Source organism: Pongo abelii, chromosome 3 (assembly GCF_028885655.2).
Source record: "Pongo abelii isolate AG06213 chromosome 3, NHGRI_mPonAbe1-v2.0_pri, whole genome shotgun sequence".
NCBI lineage: Eukaryota > Metazoa > Chordata > Mammalia > Primates > Hominidae > Pongo > Pongo abelii.
This window is the reverse complement of record NC_071988.2, coordinates 117881936-117905850: the sequence shown is the minus strand read 5'-3', so window position 1 is coordinate 117905850 and position 23915 is coordinate 117881936. Positions and strand designations below refer to the sequence as shown.

Below are 23915 nucleotides of genomic sequence, written 5' to 3'. Positions count from 1 at the left end.
TATTTTATGTATATATCTATATTATTATCTATATATCTACATATATCTACATAAAATTGATATTTATATCAATTTTCTATTTCATTCATCTTCATTTTAATAAGTATTTTTCATGTTTACTAGAAGTTATTAATTACATTTCCATTGTTATCCTCATATTTTAATGGGATAAATTTCAATATTGTCCCTAAAATATACATTTATATTGTTCATTATATTTGTAAAATTTTATGTTAATCAAATCAGTAAAAAAATTACTTATCGTTGGTATTCCATTTAATGAGCTATTTATTCACACAAAAATAAAAATTGTGTGCCCTTTCAGCCGAAACAGTTTCGTAGTATCAGTTCTCCCCCCCATCCACTTGTGTAATATCTCTCATCCTAAGGGAGAATAACTTGAAAGAATGACCTCCATTATCTGAAATGTCAACCACTTGGAAAGTCGTGTGTTTCCCACCTTCTACAGCTATGACTCTTGACCCACTGGAGCTGTTAGAGGCCTCTAGACTATTTTGTAAATTCAGGTTTGAATGTTTATAAATGAGATAGGAAGTAAAAATATTCTGTGACAGCATAATCTTTGGACCTATAGTAAGATGGACCATTAATCTTAAAATAGGTTTTCCTCATTCCTGTTTGTGCTTTCCTGAAAAAATTATCTGAACGATACTATCATGTACTGTATTAGACAATAAGATTTGTTTCTTACCCTTGTAAATGGACCAAAAAAAGAACCCCGGGGATGATAAATCAAACTTTTTAAGTCAGAAATTCAAAACCTTTATTGCTTTTTACTTTTTAAAAAACACAGCATATAATTTGGATCATATTTCAAGTTATGGCATAATAACAGATCTTACTATTTGCTCTGATGAAGCGTTTATAACCTGGTGATAGAATCACTGAAAGAGATGATTGCAAAAACTAACCAAAGTTACAAAATATTTACATTTCTTGAGGAATTTAGGCTTTTGAGAGTTTAGTATGGTCATTAAACTTGGAAAGCCAAGATCAAACCAAGTTTTAGAACTCCTCTTCATGACACTTTCTCAAATACATTAAATATGACTTTGCTTAATACTTTTTTCTCAATCATAATATACTAACCCTTTTGGATGAATGAATGTTGCCATCTTTGCCTTCTAAAAATTATATGTTTATTTGAGAGCCAAATAAGCAATATTGCATTGAAAAATTTGGCCCATATTATTCTCAGCAGGGTCGGAGGCAACATCTCATAATGAAACATATTGGCATTTCTTTGGAAAATTATATCACTAATAAGGAAATATGATATATCTATGAAGGTTGTAGGAAATAGATCTATTTGGATAGAACCATTTAAAAAATAACAACAACTCTAATTATCTGATATACATTTGAACTGGTGAAAATATTATTCTGGTGTCCAGTCACAGTATGTAATAACAAGGTGGGGGGTGTGGGGCGGGGATGATGCCTCAGTGGAAAAAAATTATGTTGTCTTATTTTATATATAGTCAATATAATATAAATTATCATATATACCATATATGTCATATATCATATTGTCTTATTAGTCATACTGTGTGTGTGTGTGTGTACATATATATATATACACAATCTAATAATACACCCCTTCCTCTATTGGTTCAATGTAAATTCTACCACCAAATGAATTTGCCACAATCTTACGAAATTGATACTTAGGGTTTTTAGAAATTTTGTGGTTTCTAATACTGAGAATAATGGATCATGGTGGTGGTATTCCAATACGGTGGTGGTATTCCAACATTTTAGGAATCTTGATCTTCCCTGCATAGTAAATTTGCCTCCAGGGAGGAAATGACACTGTGGAGAGTCTAGATACTTCTTGGATTTCTATAAATAGTTGTACTTATTGGGCTGCACGTAAGCAGAAGGGCATTCTCATGACACAATGTCCTCCATATATCATAGTCCTAGGATTCTGGTTCTTTCTGTCAAAGTAAAACGTTATTTTGGGTAGGGTACAGTGTCCCACGCCTGTAATAACAGTACTTTGGAGGTAGAGGCAGGTGGATCACAGGAGGTCGGGAGTTCGAGAATAGCCTGAAAAACATGGAGAAACCCTGTCTTTACTCAAAATACAAATTAGCCAGTCATGGTGATGCATGCCTGTAATTCCAGCTACTCGGGAGGCTGAGGCAGGAGAATCACTCGAACCCAGGAGTCGGAGGTTGCTGTGAGCTGAGATTGCGCCATTGCACTCCAGCCTGGAAAAAGAGCGAAACTCCATTTCAAAAAAAAAAAAAAGTTATTTTTAACACAAGAAACATTTGATTTGCTCCTGCATCTCTAGTGACTCTAGCACAGAGAAGCAAAACTTATTATTACAGTGCAGAATGAAAAGAAACTTGGAAAGTTCAAGTAAGTTAGACATGTTTCTATGGATTACAACACTACTGAGAGGAGGATGGGGTAGATAAAAACCAGAAAGTTGGAATTAGTTAAAAATTCTCTCTTTAATGATTGAGCCCTTTGGAAAAAGCAGTGGATACGTTACAAGTTGCATTTTAATAACATTCAAGCACAAAACTGTGAATGTACTATATATATGTTCAGAAAGAAAACATAATTGTAATGTTATTTAAATACTTCTTTTGACATAATTAGTAGATTTTCTAAGGAAAATTGCAAGAAATACCTTGCAGTTGCCATGGGAAGAGAGTCAATATGTTTTGAATGCAATGACCTGAACTATTGAAAAAGAAAGAAAATATGTACCCCTGGTGCACTTCGGGAACAGCGCTGCAAATGCAGCTTTCTGTGATTATGCACATATGGTGGCCACTAGCCACATGTTGGTGTAGAGCTTTTGAAATGTGGCTCCTGTGACTAGGGAACAGAGTTTTTCATTTAATGTTATTTCAGTTTAAGGGTAAATATATGTGGGCAGTAGCTACCCTATTGAACAGTGTAGCTATGGAATTTAACATGTACTAAACCTGTGAGCTTTTTTCCCTGCCATCTCAAGGTTGTAAAGATTGTAGGAAATAGATCTATCCCTATCTATTTGGATAGACCTATTTAAAAAAATAGCAACAACTCTAATTATCTGATATACATTTGAACTGGTGAAAGTATTATTCTGGTGTCTAATCACAGTATGTAATAACAAGGTAGGGGAGGGGGTGGGGATGATGCCTTAGTGTAAATATAAATCTTAGTTACATAAGTCTAAATTAAGTCAGTGCTCCTCAAACTTGAAAGTATGTAAGAACCAGATGAAGAACTTGTTAAAACCCAGAGATTCTTATTTGGTAAGACCAGGATGGGACTCAACACTTTCATTTCTAACAAGCTCCAAGTGTTTCTGCTTGTGGTGATCCATAGAACAAATTTTTAATAGTACTTACTGGTTACTTAGTGTAGTTATCCTCAGTGCAGATTCCGAACTAGAATCTTTACCGGAAGAATTACTTTGGAACTTGTCAGAAATGCAAATTATTACTATTAGGACTTACCCCAGATTTATTAAATCAGAAACTCTAGGGCTAAGCATAATATTTTCACAAGACTTCCAGATGAATACGATGCATGCTAAAGTTTGAGAATCACACTGACTTGGTGGATTGGGATGTCCTAAGAAGCAAGAAAATGTGACTAATTACTTATTAATATAGTCAGAGCAGATAAAGTTACACTTCTTATATTGATTCTAATAAAAATCAATCCATTGCTTTGCATTGATTTATTAAACTATAACATAGTAGCAAAATGTAGAATTTTAATAGAAAAATTATGTTGTGATGAGATTTTGAGATTTCTTTCAATTACATAAAATGATTATAATATGAAATCTGCACTATAAACTATGAAGTAAATAATTTTAATATGCACTGCCTTATGATGTATTAACATACAGATGGTACACTTGAGGCTCTTTTCCAGGAGATTTCAATAGAATCAACTTAGTTCTATCTTCTTTCTGCATTGTCAACATTGAAACATTCGCATCTGGAGAATGTGTCAATCTCAGAAAGATTTACTTTTACAGTGGAGATAGGTGATTCTCTATACCCAATATCCTGTTTTGGAAGAATTTATGGTATAATAAAAAAGATATTTGTTTTTTATCCCTAGTACAAAGCTCCTAAGAGGCTTGTAATTTGCTGAGTGATAAAGGTGATAAGAACATCTTTTGTTCTAAAAAGGCAAATATTAGCAGGTCCCTAGAGAGCTTCAGGATACGAGCTAATTGCCAGAAAGACCAAACTTTAATTAGAAGCTTGGAATTTTTAGCCCCTCCTCCCATCCTTCAGGAAAGGGTGGATGGGATGGAGAATGAGTTAATTACTAATGTCCACAATTATGCCTGTATAATGAAACCATAAAAAACAAAAAACAACCAAACCAAAAAAAAAAAAAAAAAAACCCTTTAATCAAAAGGGTTTAGGAGCTTCTAAGTTGGTGAACACATCCACATGCTGAGAGGGTGGTACAGCCCAACTTCATAGAAAAAAGAATTGTGAGTTTGGGACCCTTCCAAATCTTATCCTATGTATCTCTTCATCTGGCGGTTCTTTTGTATCCTTTATAATAAACTATAATGGAAAGTATAGCATTTTCCTAAATTGTGTGAGCAATCCTAGCAAATGATCTAACCTGACAGGTGGGTTTTGGGAACTTTCCAACTTTGTAGCCAAGTGGGACAGAAGTTTATATTAACCTGGGGATAGGGAGCTGATACTTATGACTGGTGTCTGAAGTGAAGGCTGTCTCATGGGACTGTGTACTTAAATATGTAGAGTCTGATGCTAAATCTGGGTATTTAGTGTCAGAATGAAATTGAATTGTAGGACATTCGGATGGTGTTGGAGAATAAGATTTGGTTGGTGTGGGAGAAAACTTCTCAGGACTGTTAAACAAACATGAACTAGCACTTAATGACTTGGCAAATTGTTAGCTTATTTATATATCAATGAATATAAGAAATTTAGGAGATTAATTGTTAGGAAAGCATGCTGTGGGAGACACAGCTAAGGGTGTAGCTGTGCAATTTTTTACTGAAGAAATTAGGCATATGAATAAAGGGTATATTTAATCAGTGGAAGTGAGAACTAAATGTGAGATTTTCTAGGAGCAACGGCAGGACCTTCTTAACTAATGGTGTGAATTCCTGTGACATACACAGGAGTTCCGTAAGGTTTCTGAGAGTGTTACATCATCAGGAACATAGTTTGGAATGAAAGAGAAATAGGGCAAAATGAAGGAAGACTATGAGACTTGGGGGACTCTATAGGCAGGAAAAAAAAAAACTGTTGGAACTTCTCACCAGCAAACATGTGCTATCCTTCAAGAAAGAGGAAGAATTACTCCAACAGCAGAGCTTTGGGCCTAGAGAATAAAGCTGTAGCTAAAGAGATAAAGGCTGGGACACCCAGGAGCACGGAGGGCAGAGCCAGAGACCTAGAAATAGAGCCTCAAGTGATAGGGGATGATTCTTAGGCCTTGAAACCTAATGAAATTTTCTCTGTTGGATTTAGAACTTGCTTGGGATCAATAACCGCTTTATTATTCCATGTTCTATTTTTAAAATGGAAATAACTGTGACTGTTATATTAATCCTGTTGTACCATTTTGGAAGTAGACAATTTGGAAGTAGATAAATAAGCCTTTTGGAAGTAGATATTTTTTTCTGGTTTCATAGGTCCACTAATGTAATAGAAAACCTTTGCATGAGGATGGATCATATCCTAAGTCCTATCCATACCTGTTTTAGATGAATTATATGATGAAATTTGGCACCTTTGAACTAATAATATTTAGATGAGATTTTGGATTTAGCATTAATGCTTTAAATGGGCTGAGTATTTCGGGGAGGTTGGGCTGGGGTGAATATACTGTGAATGCGGAACAGATGTGAATTTTGAGTAACAGAGGGCAGATTGTAATGGTCTAGATGGTGTCCTCCAAAATAAGATTATTACCTTATTTTGTAAATGATGTTTGCATGTGGGGATTAAATTACAGGTCTTGAGAAGAGAAGCTTATCCTGTGGTTCATGCAGTCAGACCCTAAATGCAATCATGTGTATCTTTATAAGATAGAGGGAGATTAGACTGAGAAATACAAAATGAAACAAATACAGAGAAGAGGAAGAGGTCATATGACTATGGATACAGAGATTGGAGTGATGTGGTCATAATCCAGGGAACACCTGGAGCCACCGGAAGCTGGAAAAAGCTAGAAAAGGATTCTCCCGCTAGGGGTTTTACAGGGAGTACAGAGGTGCCCACATTTTGATTTCAGACTTCTTAGCCTACAGAACTTTGAGAGAATAAATTTATGTTGTTTTAAGCCACCCAGTTTGTGTTAAGTAACACAAAGAAACTAATGCATTTAACAACTAAACAACTAAATCTAATTGTACCTCTCCAGAGAAAGTTGGCGTACAGAGAACTAACTGGAAGATTCATATGTTTGCCTTTTCCTCTGTCTTTATCAGTGCCATTTATCCTCCTTTTGCTGCTTATCAGGTGGTAATAGAGGTAAAAGTTGCTATGTAAGTATAGAAGATCTTGTGTACATAGCTAGGTATTACCCGCTAAGTTGAGAACATCAATAAAAATGCTGAGAGTATAATAGGATTTGAACTAATATTTTTATAATAACTCTTTCAAAATGAAAACCTCTTATAATGGCAAAAATAACTTTACCTTTAAAAAGCTAAAAGTATAATTATTTCTTTCTCATTTTTCAAGTTATTTTTGTTACCACAATTAACAAGTCAATCTTAATAAGTATAATCAGTTAAAAATAGATTCTAAAATTGAATTGTTGACAATATTAAGGCAACATAGTGCATACAACAGTACATATTTTCTAAGTTGGGCATGAAGAACTATGAAAAGTTGTAGGGCCAAAACAATGATTCTCAAATGGGTTTAAAGTGATGGAGAAAATAATAGAGTTATCTGGCCTTTTTAATCTGCTTATGCCCTCTGAGGATCTCATAGATGCCCTTTGGGAAAACATACTTTTTGCCTTGAAGAAAATTACTGTCACTATGAGCTGTTTACTAGAGATTTTGTAATTTTCCTCTGGTATATTGCAATAGAAATCAAGGATTAGCTAGGGTTTAGTGTTCTGCTTATAAGTCAACATCATGTATGTAAAAATGTATGAAAGAGTATTCATCTTTATTTCTATAATATGTGTCTTTTCACACACACACACACACACACACACACACACACAGACACTTTATAAAAAAATTGCCATTCTTAGGTTTTACAAGACCAATACTAAAAAAGACTGCTTATTTCTTCCCTGGCAATTTGCCTGCATTTTTTAAGACAGGCGTGTCAGTAATATAAGACTATGACTTCACTGTTACAATAGTTAAGGTTACTATGGTTTAGATATGGATTCAGAGTTTTTCTTTTTTTCTTTCTTTTTTTTTTTTTTTTGAGACAGAGTTTCACTCTTGTTGCCCAGGCTGGAGTGCAATGGCGTGATCTTGACTCACTGCAATGTCCGCCTCCTAGGTTCAAGCAATTCTCCTGCCTCAGCCTCCTAAGTAGCTTGGACTACAGGTGCCCACCACCACACCTGGCTAATTTTTTGCATTTTTAGTAGAGACAAAGTTTCTCCATGTTGGTCAGGTTGGTCTTGAACTCCCAACTTCAGCTGATCTGCCCACCTTGGCCTCCCAAAGTGCTAGGATTATAGGCGTGAGCCACTGTGCCTGGCCAGATTCAGGGTTTTTCAATGAGTATTTCACAGAATCCTTAGGCATCCTGAGATGCCATTAGGTGTTCTGAGAGATCTTAAGACTAAAAGGAAATAATTTTGAACTGTGTGGTGCACAGTCATAGAGCTCAGAGTAATAGACAACAGCTCTAGCAATTCTATTAGCATCTTTCAGTCCTATATAGCAGTGCACAGTAGGACACCATAATGATTTGGTTGAGCCTTTTGTGTATGTTCTCAGGTTTTGACATCAAACTGGGGTCAGGTAAGGAGGTGGGGGAACATTAAAAATCAGTGAGTGCTTGTATTAGTCCATTATCATGCTAATGGACTATAAAGAGAAGTGGACTATAATGAGAAGAGGTGGACTATAAAGAGAAGAGGTTTAATTGATTCACAGTTCAGCATGGCTGGGAGGCCTCAGGAAACTTACAATCATGGGGGAAAAGGAAGCAAACACGTCCTTATTCACGTGGCAGCACCAAGGAGAATTGCCAAGCAAAAGGGGAAAAGCCCTTTCTTTATAAAATAGTCAGATCTCATGATTACTCACTATTATGAGAACACCATGGGGGTCACTGCCCCCATGATTCAATTACCTCCCATGGGATCTGTCCCACAACACGTAGGGATTATAGGAAATACGATTCAATATTAGATTCGGGTGGGGACACAGACAAATCATATCAGTGCTCTATTGAGAAAGAGGAGGACAGTAGGCTGATAATGTCACTCTCTCTGTATTTTTACCTCTTTAAGCCTTCTCTTAAGCACCACCTATTAAATTACAGGAGCAAGTCCCACATGTATCATTGAAAATGCTTCGTCTGAAAACAAAATTTTTATGCTCCATGAATCAGGAGTCCTCCTGATACTTTGCTATTATTGTTAAGTGCCGCAGAATATGAATAGCGTAGGTTGGAAGAGTTGTTAAGTTTTAACGTTTTTTGTTATTTTCTTTTTAAATTATTTATTGTCCACTTTTATGTTATTCATATTTCTGTTCACAAACATTTTTGCACATCCATAATGGTGTTTCCTTAACTTGAAGTGTGAGATGGAAGAGGATGATTTTAGACATGTTTCTATGGATAGTTTGATAAGATTGGTAATACATGATTAAGCTATTCAGTCATTTCAAAGTAATTGGCAGCACAGCAACCAAGAAAAATACAAAAACTACAGCAACAACAACAACAATGAAACTTGTCTTTAACATAAATGTTAATTATTAATTAGTTTTACATGAACTAATAATCCAAGCTGTTATATCCTGTTGCAAACAATTTCTAAATGAAGGAATACTTCCAACAAATTTGAAAATACACTTAATAAACTACATTTGCCCAGCAAGTAGAGGTGCTATAAATGGTACTGGAATCATCAATAAATTCAATAAAGTTTTTGTAAAAAAAAAGTCACATTCAATAAAAAGTCTCAAGAACCAAGTTATTTAGTAGCAGCAGTTATTGACCAAAAAAGGAAAAGTTAAATAGTTGATGGGAACATAATGATCCAGCTTGTAAAATTGTAGTGAAAAAATGGTAGGTCAAGATGTAACTGGATAAATTGAAGACCCCACTGTCTAACAGTATGACAGACTGAAATATTGAAGGCACCTGAAGCTTGAAGACATTTCAGGGTAACAAATGGAAGAACAACAGTTTGTCCTTGTAGATTGACGAGTTAACTGATTTTAACATTAAATGTCAAACTCTAGCATTTGTAAAAGGTGTAAATGTTGGTGAAATTCATGAACAATGTTTCTCTGCTGCAAAGTACTATCTAAAACAAGAAAATGCCAAGATGTATTTAATATTTTGTTTTCATGTCTAGAAAATTCTGTTCAGGAGGAATTGTGTTGGCTTCTTTACCGATGTTATCCCATGAGTGGTTGGCTCTATGAGAGGTTTTGTCTATTGTATAAAATAAAATCTTGAAACTGTCATATAACACTTATTTATTCATAGAGAAATACTGGTGTCAAAAATACTTACAGAGGAAATGAAAACTAAAGTGTCTGGATAACGGCACAAAATAATTTACTTTATTAAATGATCAGTTTACTTGAGGAAATTTTTTAAATATATAAAAACTTGGACAAAGAGCACATAAATCTTTGAAAACATAAACAAATTTGGATCCATAACAGAGGGAGAGCTCTCGGGAAAAACTTTGGAGCTGAAAGGTGAATTTCAGTGGTATATTTGAGGAAATACTAAACCAAATTTTGTCGAATTATTTGAAAATGATAAATGCTCACTCAAAGTAGCCTAATTAGCAGGCATTGTTTCTTCACTTGAACCAGTTGAATAAGTCTCTGCCAAGTCCTATAGTGACAAGATATTTATGCACAAATGAAAACTATATCTTTGAAAAATCATGTTGGAGAAGAAAATCTTTATATGTTTCTACTTTGGGCTGGGCTTGAAAATGAAGTATATCAGTAAATCTCATCTCAATCCCACATCAATTTAAGGTGCTATTAACAACTGGCCAGAAAAAATTTTATTTAGGAAAAACTTAATAATACAAGAGCCTCTACTGATATTATAAGGTTCTTAATAATATTACAAATCAGTTTTATCAATGTCTAGTTCTATTTGGGCTGCTATTAAAAAAATACCATAGATTGGGTGGATTATAAGCAACATTTCTGGAGGCTGGGACATAAAGATTATAGGATCTGGAGGCTGGGGCATAAAGATTAAGTCCCTGGAAGATTCAGTGTCTGATGTGGTCCTATTTCTCATAAATGGTGTCTTCTCACTGAGTCTTTATATGGTAAAAGGTGTAAAGCAGCTGCCTTGGGCCTCTTTTATAAGAGCACTCATCTTATTCATGAGGGCTCCACCCTCATGACCTAATCACCCCCTAATGACCCCACCTACTAACAACATCAAATTGATGATTCAGTTTCAACAGAAATTTTGGGAGAACACAAACATTGAGATCATAGTAATCAAATAGCACAATGCAACAATTGAAAATCTAGGGAAAAAAATAGAAAATGGAAATAGATCATTAAGAAAACAGATTTAAAAATAATGTTAATTCATATAGTCAAAAATACAGAAAGATAGAGATTTGAAATCCACCAAAGATAATCAAACAAATGCTCTAAAACTGAAAAAATAAATTAATAAAATTAAAAGTCAGTGAACATTAATAGCACACTAGACAGAGCAGAAAAAAGAATTAGGGAAGCAAAAGATAGTTTAGTAGAAAATACCAAATTGAAGTTCACAAAGAAAAAATAATTGAAAATGCAGAAAAAGTTATAAGAGCTATAAGGTATATGGAATAAAGTCTAATATTCAGGTATATTGGAGTTCCAGAAATAAAGAGGGAATAGGATAATCTCAAAAACAAAGAGATAAAATTTTTAAATAAGAATCTATTTCAGGCATATATTAAAAAAGATATCATTACAAATTTGACTTAATCTACAAATTCAAAATAGGTTCAGCATGGGTATTAGTTCATTTTCACATTGCTGCAAGGAAATACCCGAGATTTGGTAATTTATAAACAGAGGAGGCTTAATTGACTCACAGTTCTGCATGCCTGGGGAGGTCTCAGAAAACTTATAATCATGGTGGAACGGGAAGGAGAAAGAAGTACTTTCTTCACAGGGTGAAGAAGTCACGCAGGAAGTGCGTGACTACAGGAAAAACTGCTATTTATAAAACCATCAGATCTTGTGAGAATTCACTCACTACCAACAACATGGGGGAAACCGCTCTCATGATCCGCTAAATTTCTCCCCCGACATTTAGGGATTATGGGGATTACAATTCCAGATGAAATTTAGGCGGGGACACAGAGCAAAACTATATAAGCATTTAAAAATGTATCAATGTAATTATCTACATTAACATAGTATGGAAGGAAAATCATCATATGATTATACTACTAAATGCAAAAAAATTGGTAAAATTCACCAACTATTTATAATTTTAAAAAATATCAAGCAGACTAAAAATAGAAGAGAGTTTACTTAATATGATATGGGTATCTACCAAAATCTTACAGCTAACATCCTATTTAATGGTGATATATTGTAAAATTTCCCTGTGAATCCAGGAATGAGATAGAGAAGATTTCTAACATCCTTTCTATTCAACACTTTATTGGAGAGAGTTTACTGATGAAAGAAAAATAAATAAATGGCATAGGTATTGCAAAGGAAGACATAACACTGTAATTATTCACAGAAAATTTTAGTATATAGGAAATTCAAAAGAATATTAGACAATTAGAGTCAATATATGACTTTAGAAAGGTCAATGTATTAAATGTTGACATAAAAAAGTAAGTTTTTTTCTTACAAACAATAACTAAGAAATACAATTTTAAAAAGATATTATCGAGTTATTGGGTGCAGCACACCAACATGGCACATGTATACATATGTAACTAACCTGCACGTTGTGCACAGGTACCCTAAAACTTAAAGTATAATTTTAAAAAAAGATATTATTGATCAAAAAATTAAACTAAGAAACTTGCTTAAGACTTCTACAACAAAGAATATTAATTAGATAAATTAAGAAAGATTAATCAATGGAGAAGACTCTTTTGTACACTTGTGACTTCTTCTGAAATAATACTATAGATTCAGTGCAATCTCAATAAAAATATCAGCACTGTATAATTGATGAGCCTATTTCAACTCATATAGAAATGAGATAACTAAGAATAAGGACAATTTTTAGGAAAAGAACATTGTTGGAAGATACAATTCCCAATTGTCATCAAAGCTTCTAGTAAAGTCTCACTTGTTAAAACAGTTGTATTAACTCAAGGATAAGCAAATAGACAAATAGGATGTAATAAATAGCACATAAACTGACTTGAGTAAGACAAAGATGTCTCTGCAACACAGTAGGGAAAAATGCTGAGTAATTGTATATCTGCATAGGAAAACAAACCTATTTACATCACATTGTACACAAAATCAGTTCTAGGTAGATTGAGATATATTTGACTGTTAAATAAATAATGCTTCTAGAAATAATATAATATCTATCACTTTGGGGGTAGAAAAAGAATTTTTAAACTAGCTACAGAAAGTACTAACCATAAAAAAGATTGGTAATTGAACTCCATTAAAATTAGAAATTTGGTTTATCAAAAGAAACCATTAAAAGGGAGAAAATGCAAGTCACAGAGCGAGAAAAGATATATTTATATTCAACAAAGGACTTATACAGAGAATAAACAAAGAATTCCTAAATAAGTAAAAAAGAAAACACAAATTTTATAACATCTATAAGGTTTGAACTGGTCCTTACAAAAAGTAATCAAATGACCAATAAATCAATGTAAAGAATTTCAACATCAGTAGTTATGAGGTAAATAAAACTAAAGCCTAAAATGAATGTCATAGCTACATCACAGCAGTGGCAATAATTAATAATAATAATAAAAGATGATTTTAAGTGTTGGTGAGGATATGGAGCAAATAGAATGTTCATTCACTATTGGTTAGAATATAGATTGGTACAACTGATTTAGAAAACAGTTTTACAATATTTACTAAAGTTTAGCTTATAAATACTTAATGATTTATTAAACGTAGATCAAGATTGTTCATGGCAGCTTTTCCCAAAATCTTCAAACAATGCAAATGTCCACCATTAGAATGGTAAATTCTATGGGGCTCTACGAAGCATGGAAATCTCACAGACACAATGGTGAGTGAAAGAAGCAAGACACAAAATAATTTGTAACATTTTATGTCATTTATACAAAACTCAATCACAGGCAAAAAAAAATTATGATGAGAGAAATCAAAGTAACCACTCCCTTAGAGATGTGGTAATAACTGGGAGGGGATGAAATGGAGACTTCTGGGATGACGGTAAGATTCTATATCTTCATCTGAATTGTGACTATGTGAATGCGTTATCACTGAGCTGTACAAATTATAATCTGTGTACTTCTCTGTATGTGTGTGATACTTCAATGGGAGCAAATTGAGATTAAAATAAATTGTGAGGCTGTAAGAAAAGAAGAAAATAAAATAGTTCTATGTAGCTAAGATTGTATTTGTGTTTGATTTACTGTTTTATGTGCATATTAGATACTAAAACATACTTTATTTTGGACAAAAAAAAGAACCAGTCAAAATTGTTTCAAAAGAAAATTATTGTTTAAAAATATTATAATCCCATTTTTGTCAAGTACGTCTTTAATACATACTAAATTAATTGTTCTTAGATTACTAAATAACTTTGTAATTAACTTTTATCTAGGTGCCAGTGTGGGATATAGCAAATCTGTCTATCTTTGGACTCTGTTTTTCCATTGATTCATGAGGCTATGCATGTTCAGAAGTTCAATTATGTTATTCATTTTATTTTTAGGATAAGTTTAGAAATAGCTTGACTATTTCCAGTAAGGCGTAAAAACAATATTGGCATTGTACTGTGGTTATATTTTCAAATTAGACTTCATTGAATTAATATTGTTTTCCTAGCTAATGATAGAATGTGTATTACCATTTGTTCATCTTTTTGAGAATGTTCCACGATGGTGTTTAATAATTTTTTTATAGAGATTTTTTCTTATTTCTTATATGTTTGTTTCTTAATATTTTATCTTTTTCATTGCTTTAGTAGATGGGTTATTTGATATTTCATGGTGTTTTCCTTCATGGACTATGGGAAAACCACTTTAAAAAATAAATGATCTGATAAGCAGCTACCTAAGCACATTCTCTTGTAGTATGAAAAGACTTTGTTGTTGTTTTTCTTGTGTTTCTAGTACCCAGTTTTACCATCTGTAAATTGTGATAATTTTATTTCTCTCTTTCCAAGTTTCTGACCTCTAATTTCTTGTTTCTTTTTTTTAATTGCAGTGGCCCACTCTGCTCATAAAGTAATACATGCTTTATGAAGTCTTGATTAGGGATCCAGCATGATTTGCTCAGGATCCGAAGGCAGGAAGAATGGATGGTTGACTAAAAATAACAAATTTGGTGTTCATCATCTGCAGACTTCTTAAAAGACATTATATAGGGAGGAAGAGGGAAAAGGAGAACTATAACTCTTATAACAATTGTTATAGGGCCAGGTACAGTGTCTCGCACCTGTAATCCCAGCACTTTGGGAGGCTGAAGTGGAAGGATCACCTGAGGCCAGGAATTCAAGACCAGCTTGGACAACATAGCAAGACCCCCATCTCTTAAAAAAAAAAAAATTAAAGTCAGCAGGGCATGTTAATACATGCCCATGATCTTAGCTACTCAGGAGGTTGAGGTAGGAGGCTCACTTTTGAGGATGAAGTGAGTTATAATTGTGCCACCATACTCTAGCCTGGGTGATAGAGAACCTTTCTCTAAAATAAAAATTTTAAAAAATTATTATAACATTTTCCATAAGGAATTGAAGTAAATTTGTTTATTATTATATATATTATATATAATACTCTATATGTATATTTATATACCCTAGGCTTCTAACAGATCATATCTGTTTTTGACAAATGGGAACAACATTCAAATAATCACTCTAATTCAAGGTGTGTACATTTATAATCTTAAAATACATAAGACATCTTTTTAAGCTCATTTATAAGAGCTTACATACTAGTCAGTGAGTGGACAAGGGTTATTGCAGAAAACTACACTTGGTTGGAGACGAATTTTGTCATAAAAACACGAAGGCAGAGCCCTAATTCCACTGTGCAGTACTTATTTGCCAGGGAAGGAAATAAAGATTGTCATTCAAGTCATTACCAATGATGAAATAACTTTTCCCTACCTCATATTCCACCAACAGCACCTTCTGGGTTTTCAAACATTTCCTTTTAAAAAGTTCTAGCAGCAAAGGGGGATTGAGGAATGGAATCTCTAGAGGCTCTCCATATATGTGAACTTTCTGTTAAGCGTTCTCTTTTCTGTAAAAGAACCTCAACATTTTTTCCTCTTTACCATAGCTTATCTGTATTTGTTTGCATATAAATATATTTTTAAAAATATTAAAATTACTTTCCTGAGACATGTGCCAGCTTATTTTGTGGCTTCCATGGAGAGAGGCCTGCCATTTGAGAAACACCTAACCTTTATGGTAGATTGCAATATTCCATATGTGACTCCCAAGCCCCGAGACAATAGAGTGGCTGAGGACAGTACAAACCATACAGTGTCATTAGTATTTTCTAGCTTACATCCACATTTCCATCTTTTATTTCAATCTCTGAATAGAGCCAGGTGACTTATCATCAAAAATATATTTCAAGAAATGGTTGCACACTGAACAGAACCACTCTGCAATGTAATAAATGAAGCATGTTTTTATTTGCTGCATTGTCATATTTGTTAGAGCCAGTGGTGGTATATATGCCAGAATTACTTTGTATAAATAAATAAAAGGCTAAAAATTATGCACTTTTATAAGTTCTTGAATACTACATAGGATGAAAGGAGAAATAAATATGAACAATACTGGCTTTAAAAAAACACTCAGGCTCTAGCAACTATTATGAAAGGCTAGCAACCTTACTTTTTATTTATTTCAATCCCCTTAGCTATTCTGAATTATTTAAATGATATATGTTTATACTATGTAGAAGCCATTTGTGTGTTTATCCAGGGGCAAATTATAGAACAATGTGTTTCGTATAGAAGTCTATTTTTGATGTTCTATTTTTCTCACTAAAAAACTTGATGCAGCATGGGGCAATGGGCTGAAACTTGTGCCAGTTCTTTTTATTGCAACATTAAATTTGGAATCTTTCTCTGGAGTAGGCAGAAGGTAAGTAATCTATTCGAGTGTGCACAAAAGATTTTTTTTCCTATGACACTTGTATTTCTGTTTTCTACACATGTCATTACTCTTATTATTCTATTATTCTGTGACAAAACAACATGTAATTGTGTGTATGCACATTTGTATGTATGCATATGTATATCTGTGCATTGTGTATTAATATAACTTATTAAATTGAAAGATATAAAATGGAATATAATAGTGGTTAAGAGAAATATTTATGGAGTAAAAGATAGCTTAAACCCCAGCTGTATCACTACCTGAGTGATTTTGAAGTTGTTATTTAACTCCTTCAAGCCTTAATTTCCCTATCTATAGTGATAAAAACAAAAATTTCTATTCCATACAGCTGTTACCAGAATTAATCCAGGTGACCCATGTAAAATACTATGCAATTGCTACTTGCTAACTCCTATTATTACAATTAGCTTTCAATAAATATATGAATATTGGTAATAGCTTTTTAAAGCCATTTCGTTATAATTATATCATCATCCTTCAGTTCTGAAATTTACTGTTATCTCAGGCAAGTTATTTATCCTCTCTGAGCCTCAGTTACTCATTCATAAATAATGATAATAATATTACCTATTTCATGTGGTGTCTCAAAGATAAATGAGATGAAACATGGAAAGTGTTCAGAACTGGGTGGCACATGATAAATGCTCAATAAATATTTGTCAACATTATTATTATTGGCTTTTCTACTAATATTATATTTTAATTTAATGAACTAAGATTTAATATTTTACTTAATTTCTCTTGCTCTATCTTTTATGCTCCTTTCCAGTTTCAAGAAAATCTCTTATATAAAACTTCATTCTCTATAAATTATATATGTGTCATATTTTTTTTCCTTAAATCAGTAATAAACTTCCTTCGGAGACTATTAAATACAAAATGCATATTTATCTTTATTTTCTACCTCAAGGCAAAGAAATCACCTTTTATATTATTTGATGATGAATGGCAAGGTTGTTTCTCCTCCTCTGGTACCCTCCACCAGGGCCATATTGTATAGTAGAGACACATCAGTCAAAATACACAGAAGACCATAGTTCTTAGCAAGGGCTAGTAAAACATAAATTGCAAGCAGACTATTTGATAGTTATTGCACTTGTCAAACCAAACAAGCTATTGCTTGAGTGATATGACTTAGTGGAAACTCTTGCAAGTAAATCCCAGCACTTGTCTGACCCTGCTGGACTCACGAACTCTCTAATGGCAGCAACATTCCACTGCCTGAACAAAGTGATTGCATAGCATCAATGAGCACACCCCAGAGGCTCTAAGGACAACCTGGGCATAGCTACAAAAAATGGAATTAGTGTCTAAAGATACAGAGGTTGCTGTTAGTACCTGACAAATCTATTCATACCTAACTTAAAACAAAACAAATGTATCTTCAAGTGATAGTACCAAAGCCCATTTTATGTGTCACTTCCATCTCCAAAACTTAGCATATTATTACTTGTTATGTTTTATGGATCTTTCTCCACTATTACATCTTTCATACATAAGAATGTATAATATTTAGGATTCTTATGCAAATTAAATAATGATTATGTTAGAACTTGTATTGCCTTCTAAACCAAAGCCAAGAGCTCTGAACATAGCAGCAAGTAATGTTTCAACCTATTTTTTTTTGGAGGGGAGGGTAGTAAAAGAAACATACAATTTTGTTAACCTGAAAGTAATTTATCATGTTTCACTGTTTTTATCTTTATATTATTTCATAAAATAGTGTTTTCCTAGTATTTATATGAGTTGCTTACTGTTTCATATTGTTATTGCATATTGCCCTAATAAGTACTTAAAGGGAAACATCCAGATTTCATGCAATGTACAGTTTAATTCAAATTGACAAATATTTTTTCAGAAATTAAGATTGTCAGAGGATGTGCCTGACTATGATGGTAGAGTTTGCAATTTCAATAATTTTTAATCATGTCTCTTCATGTTGTTAAATGTTGCTATGTGCTATCATTTATGTTATATATTTTTCAACAAAATACATGGGCAGCATATATTTTGGAAAATGAGTTAATTTGGGCAGTGTTTCCTTCTATTTTCTTTTGTTGTGTTCTTTTATATCTGAAGCACTTGCAAATTTCCTGTGTAAATATTGAAAAAAATTAGAAACTATACATGTACAAATGAATTAAAGAAGCAGATGACAGTTACCTTGTTACTCTTAAATATAGTACTTTTGTTTCTTGGCAGGAGCAAGATGGCATATCTGTTCTTCCTACCTTCCACAGTCTCTTGTCCATTTAGACACATTTCTTGACATCTATAAGTCTCAATATCTTCACCTGTGTAAAGAAAATAATACGGAGGAGGAGCCAAGATGGCCAAATAGGAACAGCTCCGGTCTACAGCTCCCAGCGCGAGCGACGCAGAAGACGGGTGATTTCTGCATTTCCATCTGAGGTACCGTGTTCATCTCACTAGGGAGTGCCAGACAGTGGGCACAGGTCAGTGGGTGAGTGCACCGTGCGCCAGCCGAAGCAGGGGCGAGGCATTGCCTCATTCGGGAAGCGCAAGGGGTCAGGGAGTTCCCTTTCCAGGGGTGACAGATGGCACCTGGAAAATCGGGCCACTCCCACCCGAATACTGTGCTTTTCTGACGGGCTTAGGAAACGGTGCCCCAGGAGAGTATAGCCCGCACCTGGCTCAGAGGGTCCTACGCCCACGGAGTCTCGCTGATTGCTAGCACAGCAGTCTGAGATCAAACAGCAAGTCGGCAGCGAGGCTGGGAGAGGGGCGCCCGCCATTGCCCAGGCTCGCTTAGGTAAACAAAGCAGCCTGGAAGCTTGAACTGGGTGGAGCCCACCACAGCTCGAGGAGGCCTGCCTGCCTCTGTAGGCTCCACCTCTGGGGGCAGGGCGCAGACAAACAAAAAGACAGCAGTAACCTCTGCAGACTTAAATGTCCCTGTCTGACAGCTTTGAGGAGAGCACTGGTTCTCCCAGCACACAACTGGAGATCTGAGAACGGGCTGACTGCCTCCTCAAGTGGGTCCCTGACCCCTGACACCCGTGCAGCCTAACTGGGAGGCACCCCCCAGCAGGGGCAGACTGACACCTCACATGACCGGCCAGGTACTCCAACAGACCTGCAGCTGAGGGTCCTGTCTGTTAGAAGGAAAACTAACAGAAAGCACATCCACACCAAAAACCCATCTGTACATCACCATCATCAAAGACCAAAAGTAGATAAAACCACAAAGATGGGGAAAAAACAGCAGAAAAACTGGAAACTCTAAAAAGCAGAGTACCTCTCCTCCTCCAAAGGAATGCAGTTCCTCACCAGCAACGGAACAAAGCTGGACGGAGAATGACTTTGACGAGCTGAGAGAAGAAGGCTTCAGACGATCAAATTACTCCGAGCTGCGGGAGGATATTCAAACCAAAGGCAAAGAAGTTGAAAACTTTGAAAAAAATTGAGAAGAATGTATAACTAGAATAAACAATACAGAGAAGTGCTTAAAGGAGCTGATGGAGCTGAAAACCAAGGCTCGAGAACTACGTGAAGAATGCAGAAGCCTCAGGAGCCGATGCGATCAAATGGAAGAAAGGGTATCAGCCCTGGAAGATGAAATGAATGAAATGAAGCAAGAAGGGAAGTTTAGAGAAAAAAGAATAAAAAGAAACGAGCAAAGCCTCCAAGAAATGTGGGACTATGTGAAAAGACCAAATCTACGTCTGATTGGTGTACCTGAAAGTGACGGGGAGAATGGAAACAAGTTGGAAAACACTCTGCAGGATATTATCCAGGAGAACTTCCCCAATCTAGCAAGGCAGGCCAACATTCAGATTCAGGAAATACAGAGAACGCCACAAAGATACTCCTCGAGAAGCAACTCCAAGACACATAATTGTCAGATTCACCAAAGTTGAAATGAAGGAAAAAATGTTAAGGGCAGCAAGAGAGAAAGGTCGGGTTACCATCAAAGGGAAGCCCATCAGACTAACAGCGGATCTCTCGGCAGAAACCCTACAAGCCAGAAGAGAGTGGGGGCCAATATTCAATATTCTTAAAGAAAAGAATTTTCAACCCAGAATTTCATATCCTGCCAAACTAAGCTTCATAAGTGAAGGAGAAATAAAATACTTTACAGACAAGCAAATGCTGAGAGATTTTGTCATCACCAGGCCTGCCCTAATAGAGCTCCTGAAGGAAGCGCTAAACATGGAAAGGCACAACCAGTACCAGCCACTGCAAAATCATACCGAAATGTAAAGATCATCGAGACTAGGAAGAGACTGCATCAACTAACGAGCAAAATAACCAGCTAACATCATAATGACAGGATCAGATTCACACATAACAATATTAACTTTAAATGTAAATGGACTAAATGCTCCAATTAAAAGACACAGACTGGCAAATTGGATAAAGACTCAAGACCCATCAGTGTGCTGTATTCAGGAAACCCATCTCATGTGCAGAGACACACATAGGCTCAAAATAAAAGGATGGAGGAAGATCTACCAAGCAAATGGAAAACAAAAAAAGGCAGGGGTTGCAATCCTAGTCTCTGATAAAACAGACTTTAAACCAACAAAGATCAAAAGAGACAAAGAAGGCCATTACATAATGGTAAAGGGATTAATTCAACAAGAAGAGCTAACTATCGTAAATATATATGCACCCAATACAGGAGCACCCAGATTCATAAAGCAAGTCCTGAGTGACCTACAAAGAGACTTAGACTCCCACACATTAATAATGGGAGACTTTAACACCCCACTGTCAACATTAGACAGATCAACGAAACAGAAAATCAACAAGGATACCCAGGAATTGAACTCAGCTCTGCACCAAGCAGACCTAATAGACATCTACAGAACTCTCCACCCCAAATCAACAGAATATACATTTTTTTCAGCACCACACCACACCTATTCCAAAATTGACCATATACTTGGAAGTAAAGCTCTCCTTAATAAATGTAAAAGAACAGAAATTATAACAAACTATCTCTCAGATCACAGTGCAATCAAGCTAGAACTCAGGATTAAGAATCTCACTCAAAACCGCTCAACTACGTGGAAACTGAACAACCTGCTCCTGAATGACTACTGGGTACATAATGAAATGAAGGCAGAAATAAAGATGTTCTTTGAAACCAATGAGAACCAAGACACAACATACCAGAATCTCTGGGATGCATTCAAAGCAGTGTGTAGAGGGAAACTTATAGCACTAAATGCCCACAAGAGAAAGCAGGAAAGATCCAAAATTGACACCCTAACATCACAATTAAAAGAACTAGAAAAGCAAGAGCAAACACATTCAAAAGCTAGCAGAAGGCAAGAAATAACTAAAATCAGAGCAGAACTGAAGGAAATAGAGACACAAAAAACCCTTCAAAAAATCAATGAATCCAGGAGCTGGTTTTTTGAAAGGATCAACAAAATTGATAGACCGCTAGCAAGATTAATAAAGAAAAAAAGAGAGAAGAATCAAATAGATGCAATAAAAAATGATAAAGGGGATATCACCACCGATCCCACAGAAATAAAAACTACCATCAGAGAATATTACAAACACCTCTACGCAAATAAACTAGAAAATCTAGAAGAAATGGATAAATTCCTCAACACATACACCCTCCCAAGACTAAACCAGGAAGAAGTTGAATCTCTGAATAGACCAATAACAGGAGCTGAAATTGTGGCAATAATCAATAGCTTACCAACCAAAAAAAGTCCAGGACCAGATGGGTTCACAGCCGAATTCTACCAGAGGTACAAGGAGGAGCTGGTGCCATTCCTTCTGAAACTATTCCAATCAATAGAAAAAGAGGGAATCCTCCCTAACTCATTTTATGAGGCCAGCAGCATCCTGATACCAAAGCCTGGCAGAGACACAACAAAAAAAGAGAATTTTAGACCAATATCCTTGATGAACATTGATGCAAAAATCCTCAATAAAATACTGGCAAACAGAATCCAGCAGCACATCAAAAAGCTTATCCACCATGATCAAGTGGGCTTCATCCCTGGGATGCAAGGCTGGTTCAATATACGCAAATCAATAAATGTAATCCAGCATATAAACAGAACCAAAGACAAAAACCACATGATTATCTCAATAGATGCAGAAAAGGCCTTTGACAAAATTCAACAACCCTTCATGCTAAAAACTCTCAATAAATTAGGTATTGATGGGTCATATCTCAAAATAATAAGAGCTATTTATGACAAACCCACAGCCAATATCATACTGAATGGGCAAAAACTGGAAGCATTCCCTTTGAAAACTGGCACAAGACAGGGATGCCCTCTCTCACCACTTCTATTCAACATAGTGTTGGAAGTTCTGGCCAGGGCAATTAGGCAAGAGAAGGAAATCAAGGGTATTCAATTAGGAAAAGAGGAAGTCAAATTGTCCCTGTTTGCAGATGACATGATAGTATATCTAGAAAACCCCATTGTTTCAGCCCAAAATCTCCTTAAGCTGATAAGCAACTTCAGCAAAATCTCAGGATACAAAATCAATGTACAAAAATCACAAGCATTCTTATACATCAATAAGAGACAAACAGAGAGCCAAATCATGAGTGAACTCCCATTCACAATTGCTTCAAAGAGAATCAAATACCTAGGAATCCAACTTACAAGGGATGTGAAGGACCTCTTCAAGGAGAACTACAAACCACTGCTCAAGGAAATAAAAGAGGATACAAACAAATGGAAGAACATTCCATGCTCATGGGTAGGAAGAATCAATATCATGAAAATGGCCATCCTTCCCAAGGTAATTTACAGATTCAATGCCATCCCCATCAAGTTACCAATGACTTTCTTCACAGAATTGGAAAAAACTACTTTAAAGTTCATATGGAACCAAAAAAGAGCCCGCATCGCCAAGTCAATCCTAAGCCAAAAGAACAAAGCTGGAGGCATCACGCTACCTGACTTCAAACTATACTACAAGGCTACAGTAACCAAAACAGCATGGTACTGGTACCAAAACAGAGATATAGATCAATGGAACAGAACAGAGCCGTCAGAAATAATGCCACATATCTACAACTATCTGATCTTTGACAAACCTGAGAAAAACAAGAAATGGGGAAAGGATTCCCTATTTAATAAATGGTGCTGGGAAAACTGGCTAGCCATATGTAGAAAGCTGAAACTGGATCCCTTCCTTACACCTTATACAAAAATCAATTCAAGATGGATTAAAGACTTAAATGTTAGACCTAAAACCATAAAAACCCTAGAAGAAAACCTAGGCAATACCATTCAGGACATAGGCATGGGCAAGGACTTCATGTCTAAAACACCAAAAGCAATGGCAACAAAAGCCAAAATTGACAAATGGGATCTAATTAAACTAAAGAGCTTCTGCACAGCAAAGGAAACTACCATCAGAGTGAACAGGCAACCTACAAAATGGGAG

General features: G+C 35.2%; 1 long non-coding RNA gene across 2 annotated transcripts; it reads right to left on the bottom strand.

Annotated features, from left to right (window-relative positions):
- Positions 1-765: 765 nt before the first annotated feature.
- On the bottom strand, positions 766-19365 carry LOC134761354 (uncharacterized). 2 transcript variants are annotated; one of them, XR_010139878.1, is made up of 3 exons: positions 19168-19365; positions 18681-18811; positions 766-2237 (listed from the first exon to the last, which is right to left on the bottom strand). It is a non-coding gene; the product is annotated as an uncharacterized LOC134761354 (long non-coding RNA). The 2 variants fall into 2 exon arrangements; XR_010139877.1 differs by having other exon boundaries at positions 18681-19365.
- Between the last annotated feature and the right edge of the window lie 4550 nt (positions 19366-23915).